General features: G+C 43.7%; 1 long non-coding RNA gene across 1 annotated transcript in view; it reads left to right on the forward strand.

Annotated features, from left to right (window-relative positions):
• Positions 1-10,089: 10,089 nt before the first annotated feature.
• LOC309349192 overlaps positions 10,090-20,207 on the forward strand; it is a 611,395-nt gene continuing 601,277 nt past the window's right edge. Inside the window, exon 1 of the long non-coding RNA XR_014159814.1 lies at positions 10,090-10,138. This is a non-coding gene — a long non-coding RNA (uncharacterized lncRNA). The remainder of the gene's footprint in view (positions 10,139-20,207) is intronic.

Below are 20,207 nucleotides of genomic sequence, written 5' to 3' on the forward strand. Positions count from 1 at the left end.
TCCCTTATGGGGGACACAAGAGCCCTTATAGAGTCTTTTGTAGGTTCTCCATCGGTCAGAGAAAAGAACAGAGGCCAACCAGAGAATATTGAGAAGCAAAGCAGCTCGTAAGCCTGATCTTTATTGAACTGTTGCAACAGGGTGCTCCCCTCACACCAGGAAAGGAGGAGGACCCCGAACAAAGGTGTGCCCACCCTTATATAGACATTTTAAATTGCCCGCCCTGGAGTCCCAAGACCACCCCCAGAAACATCATACATACATCACAGAAAAGGTGTAGCTCAAGACCACCCCGCAGACACGCCATACCTACATCACAGAAAGGGGTGGTCTACAACAGAAATCTGTGTGCATTGTTTACCTCCTGTCTGGCAGGTTACCTATTAATGCTTACTTGATTGGATACCCTGGGGAGCCTGGCCAGTCTTTTGTAATGATAAATACTTGGTTCCTGAGCCCAGGTCACAGGCTCACCCTATTCATACACAGACATACCCTTACTGTAAAAGAGGATTTGTGAAGGAAAAGACAATGGGGAGGCTTTTCCATTTTCCTTTGACTTTGCAGAGAAATCATTTGGTCAGTTTGGGAGCCAAAATGGCTTCATGGCTGTTTTCCTGTGCTGCTTCAGACATGTGGTTTATATATTTATGTACATGTTTGCTTGGTACATTTATGAACATTTATTATATATATAAGACCTTAATTTTTTTATTTCAAGGGACTTAAAATTTTCTCAGAGTGGGCAGAAGATATTATTTGGTACAATAACATCCACTTTCTTTTCTTTCTCTCTTCTTTCTGAGGCATCTAATCATAAGCCTGCATTTTTATCAAAGCTTCTATATGTTTAATCAGGGCTTGCATTTTAAAATAAGCTTAAAGATTTTCAAATGTTTCATGCCAGGCAAAAGACCAGCTGCCTAAAAGGCCTTGGCAATGTTTTTCCTCCTAGGAAAGGGGCCCCCTGATTTATAGCAGAAAACAATTCTCAAAGTCGTAAAAAAAGGGAGTTACAGACACTGACCTTGCATATTGCAAAGTACTAAATTAAGGGTGGATAAATAGTAAAATAATACCATTTGCCTCCCAGTAAAATGAGCCATATCTTCTTCCTAAGGTTGAAAGGCCAAGAGCAATGGAGAAGCATCTAGCTGGCTGTGAAAGGAGGGGTGTAAACTGAAGAGGCTTCTTTTAAAGCTGTTTTTTAGTGAGTTCCTTTTTTACTTTACAAAGGCCTTATTCCTTTTAAAAGGCTACCTATGATAATGTATGAAATATATTAGCTTAAATATATTGGCTTAAATGTAATTATGCAAAGGATTTAAGAAATGCTAGATTCTTATTTCATAGAGTCATATTGCAATAGGAGACCAGAGGGGCAAATGAGCCCAGCCTCCTGCCAGACAGGAGACGCCATCGAGCACTCCTGATATATAGTTGTCAGGCCTTTTTGTTTAGAAACCATCAAATGAAGGAGATCTTTCAATGTTGATGTGAACTCAAGATCCTTGACATCTGTTGAAGATAAAAATTTAAGATTAACCATCTGTTTTAGAAGGCAATAGGGCAAGGAGGGCAAGAGGTGAGCTGGTAATTAAGATTCCTTGTTGAGACATATGTAAGATATATTGCTACTTATTTGTCATTTATAGATAAGAATATATAGCTCTTTGTGTTCCATAAAAGGACAGAAGGAAGTGGGTGTATCTCTTGTGATTGGTTCTAGCAAACAGCCAATAGGAATTTCAACCAGGCTGATTGGACAGAGGCAGCCACAGGAGGAGCAAGGGGGCTGGATTAAGGAAATATAAGTGCTGGCCAGAATGGCAGGAGGCCAGGCCAGAGCTTGGTAACCATGTACCACTGTGCCTCTTATTTATTTGTCTGACAAATAAATTACTATTTTAATTTCTCTGTTGCTGCGTTGAATATTTCATTCCAGCTAAGCGTTAACCACAAGCAGGGCGCTACATTTCCACCCATCAAATACTTCGCATGTGGAGACCCGTGTGACTCAAAAGCTTGCCCACAGCATTCCAAACCCTAGTTCGTCCAAATAAAGATGTTATTCCACCAATTTGGTGTTTGTGTTTTGCATTGTGTGTTCTTCTTGTACTCTAGAGGCAGTAACCAACCAAGAACCAAACTACTGTACTTAAGTATTTGGAGTCCAAATGCATGATCACATTTAACGGATTTGTTCAATAAAAAACATCAGCTGCAGGGAGAGAAAACAGGATCAGGACCTCAAGTACATGGGCCGGGCCTGGAGGATTAACCCTCTCTGTTTTCAGTGTTTTAGTCCTCAGTTGATGAAATTCACCCCAGGAAGCTGCTATTTGTCCCAGGACAGAAGTGGTTCCAAGTTGCATGTGTAAGGGATGGTGGAGGATGAGAGTTGTCCTTGCATGGACCGCACAATGCCCATTGATCCTGCTGTTCTCCATGAGGGGCTTACCAGCAATTACTGTATTTTTCGTTCTATAAGACGCACCAGACCCTAAGACGCACCTAGTTTTTGGAGGAGGAAAACAAGAAAAAAAATATTTTGAATCCCAGAAGCCAGAAGAGCAAGAGGGATCGCTGTGCAACGAAAGCAGCGATCCCTCTTGCTGTTCTGGCTCCTGGGATAGCTGCACAGCCTCCATTCTCTCCATAAGATGCACACACATTTCCCCTTACTTTTTAGGAGGGAAAAAGTGCGTCTTATTGAGCAAAAAATACGGTATGCACCGTAGAGAGCTAAAACTATTGACTCCAGGTTGCTGTTTGCTGCTTGCGGATTGTTCGGCTGGGATTTGTTCAAGCAGAGCAGGCTTGGCGAGGCGAGAGAGAAAGAGGTCTCCGGCAAAAATGCTCTGAATTTTTATGGACCATTAAGCACTTTGCAAGGGCTGCCTCATTAAAATGACAAAGGTGGTGAGCCAGCGGTTAACTGTATCCCATATGGGAAAGCCAGTTCATGAATAGCACACACATGCACATACATACATACCCCAAAGACCAATAGTCGGTTTTTGATCCAAGCGCAAAAATAAAATAAAAATCCTGAATAAGACTCCAAGCATTAGCATGTTTCAAGGGCATCCTTTTAGAGCAGGAGTAGCCAATATGGTACCCTACCAATGCATTGGACTACCGCTTCCATCATTCTCAAATACTGGCCATTCTATCGGGTTGATGGGAGTTGGAGTTCAAAACATCTGAAAGGTACCCTGCTGCCTAGCCTTGTGTTGCAGGGTCCATTCTATTCTAGATAAGATAGGTGCTTTTTTCATGCTTGCTATCTTGCTCATTTGCAAGATATATGTTTTTCTCTTTCTGTACCACACTTTCTGTCTGAACGTGCCTGAATGCCAGGGTGGCACATGATTATGTTTTTAAAAAGGAAAACACTCCCACACTACAGATCCTAAGATAACAAAATGGTGAGATACCAGCAGAGCAAGTGCTTTGTATGGAAATCTCCATTCCTGTGGTTTCCAGCAACTGGTATTCAGTTCATTATTCATTATGGCTCCACCTGGTACGCAGGCTGAGACCCTACCTGCCCGCAGACTGTCTCGCCAGAGTGGTGCATGCTCTAGTTATCTCCCGCTTGGACTACTGCAATGCGCTCTACGTGGGGCTACCTTTGAAGGTGACCCGGAAACTTCAACTAATCCAGAATGCGGCAGCCAGACTGGTGACTGGGAGCGGCTGCCGAGACCACAAAACACTGGTCCTGAAAGACTTACATTGGCTCCCATTAAGTTTTCGAGAACAATTCAAAGTGTTGGTGCTGACCTTTAAAACTTCCCTGAGTAGGGCTTCCTTCAGATGTCTTCTAAACGTCAGATAGTTGTTTATTTCCTTGACATCTGGTGGGAGGGCGTTCCACAGGGCGGGCACCACTACTGAGAAGGCCCTCTGCCTGGTTCCCTGTAGCTTTGCTTCTTGCCATGAGGGAACCGCCAGAAGGCCCTTGGCGCTGGACCTCAGTGTCCGGGCAGAATGATGGGGGTGGAGACACTTCTTCAGGTATACTGGGCCGAGGCCGTTTAGGGCTTTAAAGGTCAACACCAAGACTTTGAATTGTGCTTGGGAACATACTGGGAGCCAATGGAGATCTTTCAAGACCTGTGTTGTGTGGTCTCGGCAGCCGCCCCTAGTCACCAGTCTAGCTGCCTAGGGAGTCACCCCACCTTTAGTCATTTTGGTGGCCCTTTTCAGAATCTTATGTTCTGTCAGTCTTCGTTCTACATCAGATTTAATGTGATGATAAAGGGATGTCTTGGGACCTGCAATCAAAAGAGAGACTCAAGAAGAGGGTCATTTAAGAGTGCTTCCAGACCGACACTATTTTGGGGTGGGATTCAGTCACATGCTGGCAAATTCAGGTTGTGCCATTTAGCACATTAGCTTTCGTGCAACAAACCCACTTCCCCCAAGGATCGGGCTTTTTGCAGGAAGGAAAGTGACAGGAATTTGCACTGGGATAACTGCTTTGGATGCAATGCCATACATTTAAAGCACACCAAATGCACCTTTAAAGCATATGACTTAGAATCCCGAGAACCATAGTTTTCCCTCGTAGAGCTCTCATTCCCGGCACCTGGAACAAACTGCAGCTCCCAGGATTCTTTGGGGCAAGTTGCATGCTTGAAATGTGTGTTGGGTGTGCTTTTTTTAAAATAGTTTTTATTAAGAATTTCATCATAACAAATTATCAAAAACATATCATCTTCACCCCCCCCATTTTTTCCCTTCCCCCCTCCCCAAGAAAAACCCTCCCTCCCCCTCCAGACTTCCCTCACCTCCTCTCTCTGATTTTTCAACACATGTTATTCTCTGCATATTATAAAATTGTGAAGATCCTTAAATTATCTGTCTATTATGTTAACAATAATAAATTTGTGTATGTTTATTCAAAACCTGCCAAGGAGTCCAGTTCATTTTGTTGTTTTTTTAAGTAATTTGTAAAAAGTTTCCATTCTTCTTTAAAGCCACAGTTGTCCTTGTCTCGCAGTTTGTATGACAATTTTGCCAGTTCCTCATAATCCATCAATTTCCCTTGCCACTGTTCTTTAAATGTATAGTATGGCTCTGCCTCAACCTTCCCACAAAGAAATCAGATAATCACATTGCCTGGAGACACCATAAGTCACAAGATGCACACACACACACACACACACAGCTTTAAAGCATACTTAAATTACAAGGCTTCCCCAAAAGAATATCACCAACTCTAGTTTGTTAAGCGTCCTGGGATTTGTAGGTCTCTGAGTTCCCAGTTTGTGGGAAGCAACCCACTTTGAATGTATGGTTTGCATGCAGCCTTAATTTACCGTAGCTGTTTGTAATTCATTGTGAGTTCCCTGTTGAGGGACAAGCTGTTCCTGCTTTGCTGACATGGTATACAGCATCTTGGGAGAGCAGGGTCCTGCCTTTAACATATAATTCAGTCCAACACTATTGCTAGAGATGTAATGTGCACCATTCTGTTTCATTACCCATAACAAGAAACCCAATGCAACAATAATTTTACCCCTAATAAAAAATAAATAAATCCCGATATGAAACAAAGCCTAAATGCATGCAGCTGCATTTACTCAAAACCACTCTTGGCTATTCATGATATTTATTGTTAAAATTGCTTTGAGATGTTTCATGAGAAGCAACTCGTAAATGAAATGAATATCCTTCTCTCTCTGGCCCATTCAACTTTATTTATTTCCTGCTTCTCCTCCAAGGAGCAAAAACGTGTGTTTTTTCCGCCTATCGCCCCACCATTCTATCCTCTGTTGTTGTTGTTTAGTCGTTTAGTCGTGTCCGACTCTTCGTGACCCCCTGGACCAGAGCACACCAGGCACTCATGTTTGTAGCTTCGAGAACATTGTCCAGCCATCTCGTCATCCTCTGTCGTCCCCTTCTCCTTGCGCCCTCCATCTTTCCCAACATCAGGGTCTTTTCCAGGGAGTCTTCTCTTTTCATGAGGTGGGCAAAATATTGGAGCCTCAGCTTCAGGATCTGTCCTTCCAGTGAGCACTTGGGGCTGATTTCCTTCAGAATGGATACATGTGATCTTCTTGCAGTCCATGGGACTCTCAAGAGTCTCCTCCAGCACCATAATTCAAAAGCATCAATTCTTCGGTGATCAGCTTTCTTTATGGTCCAGCTCTACTGGATTCTATCCTCTACCTGTGAGGTAGGGAAAGCTGAGAGATGGCGAGTAACCCAAGATGCTTCATGCCTGTGTTAATTTGAATGCTGGACTCGACAGTCCTAGTTTGACACTCCCAAGCACTGAATGTAGAGAGAACAGCACATGCATGGAAAATAACCCATGATGTAGCAGTGTTAAGGCGGGAGGAAGGAATCATACATTTTCTGTGCCATTTGGTGACTATGTATTTGATCTGTTTCTTCATCTTTAATGGAGAACACAGTGCAGATCTTGACTTCCTGGTTGCTTTTCCTTTGTTTAAACCAGGGGTCAGTAACCTTTTTCAGCCGTGGGCTAGTCCACCATCTCTCAGACCATGTGGTGGGCCGGACTATATATATATATATATATTTTTTTTGGGGGGGGGAATGAACGAATTCATATGTCCCACAAATAACCCAGAGATGTACAGTGGTACCTCTGGTTACGTACTTAATTCGTTCCAGAGGTCCACTCTTAACCTGAAACTGTTCTTAACCTGAAGCAGCACTTTAGCTAATGGGGCCTCCCACTGCCGCTGCACCGCCGCCACACGATTTCTGTTCTCATCCTGAAGCAAAGTTCTTAACCCGAGGTACTATTTCTGGGTTAGTGGAGTCTGTAACCTGAAGCGTATGTAACCTGAAGCGTCTGTAACCCGAGGTACCACTGTATTTTAAATAAAAGCACACATTCTACTCATGTAAAAACACCAGGCAGGCCCCACAAATAACCCAGAGATGCATTTAAAATAAAAGCACACATTCTACTCATGTAAAAACATGCTGATTCCCGGACCGTCTGTGGGCCGGATTGAGAAGGCGATTGGGCCACATCTGGCCCCCAGGCCTTAGGTTGCCTGCCCCTGGTTTAAACTATAGGGCCCACCTAGACTTTCCCACAAAATCCACAGTTTGCATAACCAAGCTGTCCCCTGGCAGTCCGTACCTCAGTGGGTTATATGCGGATGGGGGGTTTTAATCCGAAGTTTCCACGTCCTATCACCTTGTTTCCCAACTATTTCCTGTTTTGAGCTACCCCACCTCAGAAAATACCCACATCAAGAACAAAACTACTACAACAAAGAGGTGTCCACAGAAAGCTGGCAGGAGCACTTTTAAAGGACAACAAATGCCATTTTCGGATTCTTTAAGGATAGGGAAACTCTGGATTTAGCAGCAAGAAGGCTTTGGAAAGCATCTGTTTTCAGGGAACCAGAGACAACGAGTTGCGCCCAACATTGGGGGGGGGGCGCGTTGTGTGTGTGTGTGATGTCACACACACGGCACTGGTGCTCTGGGCTTGTCAGAGAGTCATGCCAGAGTGCTGGACCTTGTTAACGGAGAAATCTGAGGGCTCCCTTGGACAAAAAACAAGGACACCAGCCAGGAATACCAGAGCAAAACAGCAGCCAGTAGGCTTTGTCTTTATTGAAGCTTGTCGCAACAGGACTCCCACCTGCCACAAGATGGAACAAGGTCGAAGCCCTGAACAAAAGAGCCCACAAACTTTTATTAGCTGCTAATCCCCAGGTTACACCCCCAAACTACATCACTAATACATCATGGTTACATCATGAAAGGGGAGATCTGGTGGCAGTAATCTGAGCATCCTGGACCCTGCCCCATGGTTCCCCTTGCCCTCCACCAAACACCCATCAAGTGTAACAAAAGAGATATTTACATTTCCCTGTTTCCCAGCTAAGTTAATCCCACCCTTTTGTCTTCATCTCGGTTTGTTATTTCTGGAATGGCTACCTGTCTGACACTCAGGTATCAGGATGCCAGGAATGATCACTCAGGCAGAGGGGCTGCTGAGTAGCTGAGCTCACATGTCTATATGAATTTCTGAAGTTTTCCCTGTGGGCCAGTACATAGATACATTTATCAGTGAATTGTTACATTTGGTATTCTGCAGCAGAGGCCCTTTAAATAGATAGGAAGAAACTGTGATGAAGTGTTTTGTGGGGACAAATCACAAAAGTCACAAAAGTGATTGTGCTGATTTTGGTAGTGGGCTGCATGTGCATGATATCTGCTGGAGGGGCAACCCCCCAACCTATACATAAATTCCTGCAACAACCTTCAGCGGATGCATGATGATGTGTGTTGCACTATTATGGAATAGGGTGTCCCTATTATTATTATTATTATTATTATTCAATAGGGTGTCCCTATGGAATAGGGACACGGGTGGCGCTGTGGGTTAAACCACAGAGCCTAGGACTTGCCAATCAGAAGGTCGGCGGTTCGAATCCCCACGATAGGGTGAGCTCCCGTTGCTCAGTCCCTGCTCCTGCCAACCTAGCTGTTCGAAAGCACGTCAAAATGCAAGTAGATAAATAGGTACTGCTCCGACGGGAAGGTAAACGGCCTTTCCGCTCTGGTTTGCCAGAAGCGGCTTACTCATTCTGGCCACATGACCCGGAAGCTGTACGCCGGCTCCCTCGGCCAATAAAGCGAGATGAGCGCCGCAACCCCAGAGTCAGTCACGACTCTACCTAATGGTCAGGGGTCCCTTTATCTTTTACCTTTATTTTCATTGGAGAAATGCTGGAGAGTATGAATTTTTCGTCATTCCTTCAACAGGGATCCTATATTAGATCATATCCTCATAGTCTCGACAGGCTCATCCACGTTGTTTGTCTCATGTTGAGACTATGAGGATATGATCTGATATAGGATCCCTGTTGAAGGAATGACGAAAATATGCACACAAATGAACAAGAATGATGATCAAATAATGAACTATGGAAAGGAATACTTACCAGGCTTCTGATCTGAGGTGGTGTGCGAATGAGGAGACTTACATTTTCTCTTTGTAAGGATTTTTGAAGTGTGTGTGTGGGGGGGGGGGAGCAGACTCCCCTGACACTAAAACCCCCAAATCTGCTTTTCATTTTGCTTCTCGTTCCTAACAGCAAAATGTATGCTTCTTGATTAGCTGTTATCTTGGCTTGATTGAGTCCTCCTGCTGAAGCGGTCCTCACTCAAAGGCCAAACGCAGAAGAGTTCATTAGCAAAGGATAAGCTTATTATCCCCCCCCCCAATTAATGAAAAGTTGCCATAATTGATTCTGAGAGTGCGTGGGGATTTTAAATTTGATACCGTTTGTCGAAATGAGCCACTGTTTGGGCAGTCGAGAGGTTTGGATGGGAGAGGTATCTGTTCCTTCCTCTTGGATTAAATTAATATTTACAGAGCAATCTTTTGAGGCAGACAGATTCCACAAGAGAGTAGGGCATGGAGTGATGGAGAATGTCTCACTTTTCTGCAAAATGCATTCTGTTTCTCTTCCTCATGGGAGCAGTAAAGAACAGTCAGGGACACATGGACCACTGGACATAGCACTCAGTTACCCCTTCGCCTTCTGAGATTCACCAGGTATTTCCCCCTTACTTTCAGTATAACCATAAGGACTGGAAACTTTATTTTTATTTTTTATTTTTAAATATTTTTTATTAACAATTTTTTGTTTAAGTCAGAATACCAATAAAACAATACAATATCACATCTCTTAACATAGATCTTTTCACTTCTTTGGACTCCCTCACATCTCCCGCTCCTGCGTTCCTGGTTATAATTTTATTCAGCAAATTTATCCCCTTATTTTTAATCTTCATCACTAATTTTCCAATGTTATATCTCAAATTTTGACTATCGTTTTGTTCAAATCTTAAAAAGTTTAGATATAACCAACATATTCCAAATTTTTTTATCGTTTCTTAAATTTGTCTTATCTTCATAATTCACTTCCTTAAACTCAATGGTGCCCAGTTGTTTATACTCTAGCATCCTTTTTAACATTCATACAATTTACAATATTTTTGTAAATAAATCTTAAATTTCTTCCAATCTTCTTCCACCGTCTCCTCTCCCAGGTCTCGGATTCTGCCGGTCATCTCAGCCAGTTCCATATAGTCTATCAGTTGCATCTGCCACTCTTCCAGTGTGGGTAGATCTTGTGTTTTCCAATGCCTGGCGACAAGTATCCGTGCTGCTGTTGTTGCATACATAAAAAATGTTCGATCCTTCTTTAACACATTCTGGCCGACAATGCCCAAAAGAAAGGCCTCTGGTTTCTTAGGGAAGGTATACTTAAATACCTTTTTCAACTCATTATATATCATTTCCCAGAAAACCTTCACTCTAGGGCAGGTCCACCAGAGGTGAAAGAATGTTCCTTCATTTTCCTTACACTTCCAACATTTGTTATCAGACAAGTGGTATATTTTTGCAAGTTTGACTGGGGTCAAATACCATCTATATATCATTTTCATAACATTTTCTTTCAAAGCATTACATGCAGTAAACTTCAGCCCATTAGTCCACAACCTCTCCCAGTCTTCAAACATAATGTTATATCCAATGTCCTGTGCCCACTTTATCATAGCCGATTTGACCGTTTCATCTTGTGTATTCCACTTCAGCAGCAAATTATACATTTTTGAAAGTACTTTAGTCTTAGGCTCTAACAATTCCATCTCTAGCTTTGATTTTTCCACCTGGAATCCTAGCTTGGAAACTTTTTTTTAAAATGAAAGCTGAGCCTTTTTAGAGGCCAGATTCTGCAGGCAAGGCACCTTCTCCCTGTTTCCTTGTGTTCCTGTGGAATTATGGCATCCATGCGGGTGACTGATATCTCTTCTTCCTGGTTTCCAGTACAACTGAAGCTCAGAGCTGCTAATTCTCGCTCTTCTCTGGCAGCGCTCAATGCTCAGTGGGGCATGCACCAAAAATTCCCAGGAACGGTTTCCATTGTTGAGTATACTACATTGGAGGAGACAGCTATTTCCATAGCAACCACATATGGCAGGTCACATGGTGACTCTTCAGGGTCTCTCCTCCCCAAAAGCAATGGTGTTGATGCTGAATTAATTAATTAATTATATATTGAACTTATTTTTTTAGTCTGCTGTTTTTGCTGCTTGATGAATACTGGGGGTTGGGCAGTATGCAATGGGTGACATTCAGCTTCTGGGACATGTTCAAAGACTTGTTAACATAGGGCTGCCATCCAAGTGGAATTTTCTGGACGTAGCCGGGATTTGTCCAACAAAAATGGTGTCTGGGCGGAATTTTCAAAAACCTGTTAAAATGTCTGTTGTCGCAGACTTAACAGGCACCTCATATAATATGTGGTGGACCTGTAAAAGGGTTAAAGAGTATTGGGAAATAATTCATAATGAATTGAAAAAAATATTTAAAAGTACTTTTACAAAAAAAACACAACCCAGAGTCCTTTTCATTGGGAATAATTCAGATGAAAATTCCCCGGTGTCAAAAAATGTGATTTATGTATGCTTTTACTGTGGCCCGTGTTTTGTTAGCCCAAAAAATGGGAAAAAGGTGAGGTTCCAATGAAAGAAGAATGGCAACTTAAACTGATGGAATATGTGCAGCTTGCGGACCTGACATACAGAATAAGAGAACAAGAAGGAGATATGTTCTTTACACTGGAACATTTATTGATTATGTTCATGGAACGTTTATGGAATATGTTTATTGATTATATGGGGGGAAATTGTGTATACTTGAAAATGTTGGCAGCATTAAGATAAATTCAACAGTGTAAATAAGTTTTGATGGATGTAATAATGGAATACTGAATGGTTTAGTTTATGTAAAATATGCAGGGATTTATGTTATGCAAAATGAACCACGGAAAGAGAAGAAGGGAAGCCATTGATACTTTAGGGTTGTTTAAATGAATATTCTAAAATGTAAAACAGGAAATTTAATAAAAATTATAGAAAAAAAGAAGAACCTCTGTGGGAGAGATGGACAAAGGCTAGATACACATCAGAGACTTGAAATATAGAGAGATGGTACTGCTGCATGTTAAGTCACATTCCTACGTCACTACCCATCAGAGAAGTGGTGGGGATGTCTTCACTAATGCACGCTACCTGATTTGTTTCCCCATGCTGAACTCCAATAAGGCTTTCATCTGCACATGTGCAATGGCTGTCTGAAATGTACACACCTCAGCTGAACCCCGGTTGGCACTTTCAAAACAAATGCCTCAAATCAGGATATTTCAATCCTTCCATCTAGGTGCAGGCTGTATATATGTGCAAGAAGTTAAAATACTAGAACAGATTAAAAAGTCACCGCAGCATCTCTAAGCATCTGGGTAAAGGTAAAGGTAAAGGGACCCCTGACCATTAGGTCCAGTCGTGGCTGACTTTGGGGTTGCGGTGCTCATCTCGCTTTATTGGCCAAGGGAGCCGGCGTACAGCTTCCGGGTCATGTGGCCAGGATGACCAAACCACTTCTGGCGAACCAGAGCAGCGCATGGAAACGCCGTTTACCTTCCCGCCGGAGCAGTACCTATTTATCTACTTGCACTTGGACGTGCTTTCGAACTGCTAGGTTGGCACCTGGCCTAATAGCAGATGGGCAACTGGTGCCGTTCTCTGAGCACAGGTGTTACATGCTGAAAATTCATTGCATTTTTAAATATAAAAATTCTCACAACAACAAAAAAGTCAACTTTGTGCAGGTGATTGTGAGCAAACGTATTATGAACGGCATGGATTATAAAATTCCTAAGTGTTTCTCTTTCTCTCTCCCCTAGATGGCACCAAACTCATTTAAAAAACAAGGACACAAAAGCCTTCTATACTCTGCAGCCTGCATTCATTTCCTGCTTTGCTTCTGGTCACTGATAGTTCTATTATCCATCCCAATTTATTCACCAGGTAACCCCCCCCCCCAACCTTCATTTCCACTATGGACTGTTTTCAAATTTTAGAACCCAGTAAGGATGACTCTTGAGAGTCCCATGGACTGTAAGAAGATCAAACCTATCCATTCTGAAGGAAATCAGCCCTGAGTGCTCATTGGAAGGACAGATCCTGAAGCTGAGGCTCCAATACTTTGGCCACCTCATGAGAAGAGAAGACTCCCTGGAAAAGACAGGGAAAGATGGAGGGCACAAGGAGAAGGGGACGACAGAGGATGAGATGGTTGGACAGTGTTCTCGAAGCTACAAACATGAGTTTGACCAAACTGCGGGAGGCAGTGGAAGACAGGAGTGCCTGGCGTGCTCTGGTCCATGGGGACACGAAGAATTGGACATGACTAAACGTCTAAACTACTACTACAACAAGGATGGCATAGGGATGCAGGTGGTGCTGTGGTCTAAACCACTGAGCCTCTTGCGCTTGCCGATCAGAAGGTTGGCGGTTCGAATCCCCATGATGGGGTGAGCTCCTGTTGCTTGGTCCCAGCTCCTGCCAACCTAGCAGTTTGAAAGCACGCCAAAAAAGTGCAAGTAGATAAATAGGTACTGCTGCAGTGGGAAGGTAAATGGCTGTTCCATGCGCTGCTCTGGTTTCAGTTTGCCGTTGCGCTAGAAGCGGCTTAGTCATGCTGGCCACATGACCCGAAAAAACTGTCTGCGGACAAACGCTGGCTCCCTCGGCCTGTAAAGCAAGATGAGCACTGTGGCGATCACACAGGGTCCTCGGACGTTTCACCGTCTATTGATCCCTGTGCCACCACTTTATTTCTTGCTGCTACCACCCAGGCCCTACCTGGTAAAATACTGAGTCCAGTCAGGGTTAAATTGGAACATAAACTTCTGTTTATTTATTGCAGTTTAACATGCATGTGGTTTCATAAATGGTATTGGTCAATTACAATCATGGGGTGCCTATCCAGACACTCAGCCAAACATATATTGGGCGGTAGCCAATGTTAGACATACTCAGAGTAGAGGATTGGAAATAATGGGTACATCTCCAAATGGAGCTGTCCAAGGTGCTGTCTTCAGCTCAAACTTTGCCTTGCTGGGAATGGAACATTGCCTTGCAAACGGAACTTTGCCTGGCTTGGTTTGCTAGGACCTGAGTGCCTGCCTTGAATGCCACACACATACTGGGGCTAGAACTTCATCTGACTGTTATAAGAAAAAAAACCCTGTTCCTTTTCCCTTATGGGGTATTCAAGAGCCAGTATACAGTCCTTCAGTGGGTTGCCTAACGGTAGGAGAAAATAACAGAGGCCAACCAGAGTATATTGAGGAGCAAAGCAGCTAGTAAGCCTGATCTTTATTAAACTGTTGCAACAGGGTCCTCACTCACCACACACAGGAGGGAGGAGAACCCTGAACAATGGTGCACAAGCCCTTATATAGACTTCTGAAATTGTCCACCCTGTAGCCCAAGACCACCCCCCAAACATCATACATACATCACAGAAGGAGGCGGTCTACAGCAGAAATCCTGCCTGCCAGGATACCTGACAATGGTCACTGACTGCATTACCTAGGCAGTCTGGCCATTCTTTTGTGATGGCTAATACTTTAGTTCCTGAATCCAGGTCACAGGCTCACCCTATTCATATACAAATATGCCCTTAAGACAGGATTTGCAGGCAAAAGGACAATGGGAAGGCTTTCCCCATTTGCCTCCCTTACTGCAGAGGAATATCTGAGGTCAATGGGTGAGTCAAAATGGCTTCAGGATTGCTCTCCCATACCATCTCAGACACATTGTTTATACGCTTATGTATGGGATGTGGGTGGCATTCTGGGAGCCTAGGACTTGCCCATCAGAAGGTTGGCGGTTTGAATCCCCACGACAGGGTGAGCTCTCGTTGCTCAGTCCCTGCTCCTGCCAACCTAGCAGTTTGAAAGCACCTCAAAGTGCAAGTAGATAAATAGGTACCGCTCCGGTGGGAAGGAAAACGGTGTTTCCATGCACTGCTCTGGTTCGCCAGAAGCAGCTTAGTCATGCTGGCCACATGACCCGGAAGCTGTATGCCGGCTCCCTTGGCAACTAACGCGAGATAAGTGCTGCAACCCCAGAGTCGGCCACGACTGGACCTAATGGTCAGGGGTCCCCTTACCTTTATGTGTTTGCCTTGTACATTTATGAACATTTAATTTATATATTTGAGACCTTAGAATTCTTATAACATGAACGAGACCATCACTTAGGAGAGAACAGCTGCAGGGGATCTGGTGTGTGTTCCAGGTTCCACTCTGGATCCCCTGGAACCAAATGCTTCAGGGGGAGGTTAGTAAAGGCTGGCAAACCATCTTCCAGGGATCTTCACACTGAGGAAACTCAGGACTCCCTGGAATACAGTCTGAAAGCCAGAGATGTAGTTGAAACACATCTCAGAGTCACTCACATCGGGAAATCTTAACCAGCCACTGATTTGACCAGTGCACTGTGGGCTTTTTCTTGGGGCTTGACCTACTGCAGCTGAGCAGATTGTCATTGTGAGCAACGCTTTAAGCGCCTTTCTCGGAATGACATAGCAATTGTCTCATGGCTTGTTTTCTTGCCCAAATCGCTCATTCCCTCCCTGCAGTTTCTCTTTCAAAGTGTCTCAAGAGAATGGTTCAGACAATGCCATGTGAATCTTGGGAAAAGTCCCCCAGTTCATATGCAAGAGAGCCAGAAAGTTAGGCATCAAAGGAAAACAGTCACAGAAACATGCAGGGCATGTTTTAGCGGAGGGAAAGGTTTCCTAGGAAAAAAGGGAGAAATTTTGAGGTCTATCGTGGAACTGCACAATCTACTTACGTGCGCAGCTAACAGAATTAATTTCAATAGGGACAAATGTCAGGTTCTGCACGTAGGCAGGAAGAACCAGATGCACAAATATAGGATGGAGGGCACTTCGCTTATTAGCAGTGCACGTGAAAAGGATCTAGGGGTCTTGGTGGACCACAAGCTGAACATGAGTCAACAGCATGATGCAACAGCATAAAAAGCTACTGCTATTCTAGGTTGCATCATCAGAAGTGTAGTGAGCAGATCAAGGAAAGTAATAGTACCACTCTGTTCAGCCATAGTCAGACCGCACTTGGAATACTGTGTCCAGTTCTGGGAATGTCCAATTCCAAGCTGGAATGTGTGCACAGGAGGGCAACCAATACGATACAAGGTCTGGGAAGCAAGCCTGATGAGGAATGGTTGAAGGAGCTTTGTATGTTAAGCCTGGAAAAGAGGAGACTGAGAGGAGATCTGATAGCCATCTTCAAATATATCAAGGGTTGTTGTCATATGGAAGAGGGAACAAGCTTGTTCTCTCCTACTCTGGAAGGTAGGACCCAAACCAATGGCTTCAAGTTACAAGAAAGGAAATTCTTCCAGCTAAACACCAGGAAGAGCTTTCCGACAGTAAGAGCTGTTCAGCAGTGGAACGGTCTCCCTCTCTCCTTCCTTGGAGGTTTTTAAACAGGTTGTGGACTCTCCTTCCTTGGAGGTTTTTCAACAGAGGTTGGATGGCCATCTGTCATGGATGCTTTAGCCGAGATTCCTGCATTGCAGGGGGTTGGACTAGATGACCCTCGCGGTCCCCTCCAAGTCTATGAGTCTAAGACCTAGTCACACAGGGTGGCAGGCAATGCTAGTTAATGGACGCAACTAACTTAGGTTTGATAATTTCAGTGGACCTGCTCTGAGTCACTACTACTACTATTACTACTACTACTAATAGAATTTATATACAGTGGTACCTCGGGTTAAGTGCTTAATTCGTTCTGGAGGTCCGTTCTTAACCTGAAACTGTTCTTAACCTGAAGCACCACTTTAGCTAATGGGGCCTCCTGCTGCCACCGTGCCAGCACTGCACGATTTCTATTCTCATCCTGAAGCAAAGTTCTTAACCCTAGGTACTATTTCCAGGTTAGCGGAGTCTGTAACCAGAAGCGTCAGTAACCTGAAGTGTATGTAACCCGAGGTACCACTGTACCACCCTCTACCTGGAGGTCTCAGGGTGGTTCACAGAAGAAAATCAACATATAAAACCACAAAATATATAATCAAAATCAAAACAACCGCCCAATAACCCCCCCCCCCTTGTAACGAAGCTCCGGTAAATCTCTTATCATACATAGCGCCTGAGCTACAATACTGATGTTTAAATTTTGTTGGGTGGCTTCTTAGGGAAGCAAAATTGGTTGGTGAAATCTACCTGAGGCATTTTACTCCCCCTGCCTACAAAGGAAAAGAAAAAGGGGGGTTGGAAAATGCACAGTCGGGTTGGGTCTAGAGAGAGTTTATAGAAGACACAACTGCAGCACATGAATAAAGACTCTACAGGACAAAGTGTACCTGCAGCCTTCTGTAATATGTGGTTGAGTTAACATCTTCCTTTATTCTGACATCAGCAGTTTTCACACTCTCTCTTCACTTCAGTGCTTTGATGACCGTTACTGTTATTATCGAGATCGCGGGTGGCGCTGTGGGTTAAACCACAGAGCCTAGGACTTGCTGATCAGAAGGTTGGCGGTTTGAATCCCCGCAATGGGGAGAGCTCAGTCCCTGCTCCTGCCAACCTAGCAGTTCGAAAGCAAGTCAAAGTGCAAGTAGGTAAATAGGTACTGCTCCGGCGGGAAGGTAAACAGCGTTTCCGTGCTCTGCTCTGGTTCGTCAGAAGTGGCTTAGTCATGCTGGCCACATGACCCGGAAGCTGTACGCCGGCTACCTCGGCCAATAAACCGAGATGAGCGCCGCAACCCCAGTCGTCCGCGACTGGACCTAATAGTCAGGGGTCCCTTTACCTTTAAACTATGCTTTTAGGTTGGGTAAAAGTGGGGTGGGAGGTTCAGCCTGTCCATTTCTTTTCACTATGTAACAATATTTAATAAAAATATGCGTATTTTAATTTTTTTAAGAAAAGAAAATTCCAAAAAAGAGAAAAGCAAAAGACACAGCTGAGAATGTGCTGACAATTTCTCCTAGACATCACCTTCAGGAGCTATTTCTGACAGCGACTTCCTTCTTTCTTAGCTGGAATTGATAAGGGTCATTGTGAAGTGGGTGAATTAAGCTGCTCTTCTGACTGATCCCAGGAAGTACTATTTATCAGCCAGTGAAGTGGGGGGAAATACAATCTATTGACTAGTGTTACCAGTAAGTGAGGACAATAAAAGAAAGAAAAGCTATAACTTTAAAACATTTCTTTCCATAGTCACTCTAGGAACAGCATGTTCTAAGACCTGGGTTCATATTCCCCTTCAGCTCTGGACTGATTTGGGGCTCACAGCCTTAGTAATAATTCATTTGTAAAAAGGGAACATTTCAAAAAATGCTTTTATATCATTAGTGAGATGGGGAAAGCAGCGAATTCTAAGCAAACATGCTAAGCCAAAGTGTGGGGAACCGGCTATAGCAATGGCAATGCACTGTTCTAGATGCCATATGGTTTTTAAAATTGCATTTGAATTGCTTCTTTTATTGCCCATGCTGCATTTTGTTATATTACAATTTGAATACAGAGAATTAATTTCATGGCAATGAAATGCAAAAAGTACAGTGTGTGATGAGATATGCAAAGTGTCGTTCGCAAGGCTGGTAATTGGTGATAAAGCGCAACCATCGCAGCTTTGCTGTCCTAATTAACACCTACAGAAGGAGAGGATTGCAATGCTAGGGACTCACTTGTAGCAATGTTTAACAAGGCAAAAGTAAAGGGAAGAATCAGGACAGATATTTATTAGGTGTAAATAGGAACTATTCCTGGCAAATAAGGGGCAGTAGGAACATGTAGGATTGTTTTTTGGTTTGTTTGTTTAAAAACAACTTTTATTGTCATTTTGTTATGGGAGAAGAAGCAAAAGTTACATAAAGACTTTTCACAATTAAGGAAATGTAATCATGGAGAACTGCTGCCAGCCCGTGTAGGCAATATTGAGTTATAAAAACTGATAGTACAAGACGGCTTTCTATGTTTCTATGTAGAGGAGGGTGGGAAATATCTGGTTGTGCTCAGTGTTGAATTGTTATGACTACTCTCCACCAAAGTGTAATCTGAGTGCAAATTTGAGCCAAGAAATTGACTGATGTTCGGCTCAAACTGATAAAGCCGTTGCAATTGTCTCTTTTTGCATCGTGGATGAATGAAGTTTAAGCAGTCAAAAATGTTAATGGGAAACACATCACATGGAGCATTCGCTTTGACTACAAACGCCTGGGCCTTAAGCCAAACAAAATACTCTCTGGGATTTTCTCAGCTTTCTCAGTGAGATATATATATATATATATATATATATATATATATATATATATATATATCCCTCCTAGAATGCTAGTCTGGGGGCATAATTCTGCTTCTCAGTGGGAGGGGGAAGAGTTTAAATGAAATATTAAATATTATATTTGGATCACCTTTAAGTGACAGCCAAGTTAAGTACATAGGCTACAGAAGTGCTTTTCAAACTGTGTTTCACCAAACTCTGGGATTCCTCAATGGGATGATCGGTCAAGGCAGATAAACATCCCCGAAAGAAAGATTGCTCACTAGAACCAGACTTCTACAATGTGCTGCCGCAAAGGGACTGTGCACTCTCATGGCATGTGGAGAGGGTCTGAGCATTGCCCAGTACGAGGGTAGGACTAGAACGAAAGGGCAGATATGAGAAGGCAGATTTGGGCAAAATCTCAGGAGACACTTAATAAGGACGTAAGAAGACCACAATTCTGGAAGGATGTTGACAAGCTGGAACATTTGCAGAGGAGGGCAACCAAGATGTTCAAGGGTCTAGAAGCCAAGCCTTACGTGGAACGATTGAAGGAGCTGGGTAGGTTTAGCCTGGAAAAGAGGAGACTGAGAGGAGATATGATAGCCTTCTTCAAATATCTCAAGGGATGTCACAAAGAAGAGGGAACAAGCTTGTTTTCTCCTGCTCCAGAGGATAGTACCCAAACCAGTGGCTTCAATTTACAAGAATGGAGATGGGGGCCACCTAAATTATATACCGTATTTTTCACTCTATAGGACGCACTTTTTCCCCTCCAAAAATGAAGGGGAAATGTGTGTGCGTCCTATGGAGCGAATGCAGGCTTTTGCTGAAGCCTGGAGAGCAGCCTGCAGCCTGAAGCCCGGGGAGCGCAGCGCCAACTCCCGCTGCGCACCCCGGGCTTCAGGCAGCTATCCGTAAACCTTCCCGCTGGGCTCGCCCCCGCTCCCGGACCTGTTCTGGGGGCTGGGGTTGGGGGAAGCTTGGGCTTCCCCTGCCCCAGCCCTGCAGCTAAAAATGAAGCCAAGACAACGA

The sequence above is a fragment of the Podarcis erhardii genome (genome assembly GCF_964252035.2).
Source record: "Podarcis erhardii genome assembly, chromosome: 8".
NCBI lineage: Eukaryota > Metazoa > Chordata > Lepidosauria > Squamata > Lacertidae > Podarcis > Podarcis erhardii.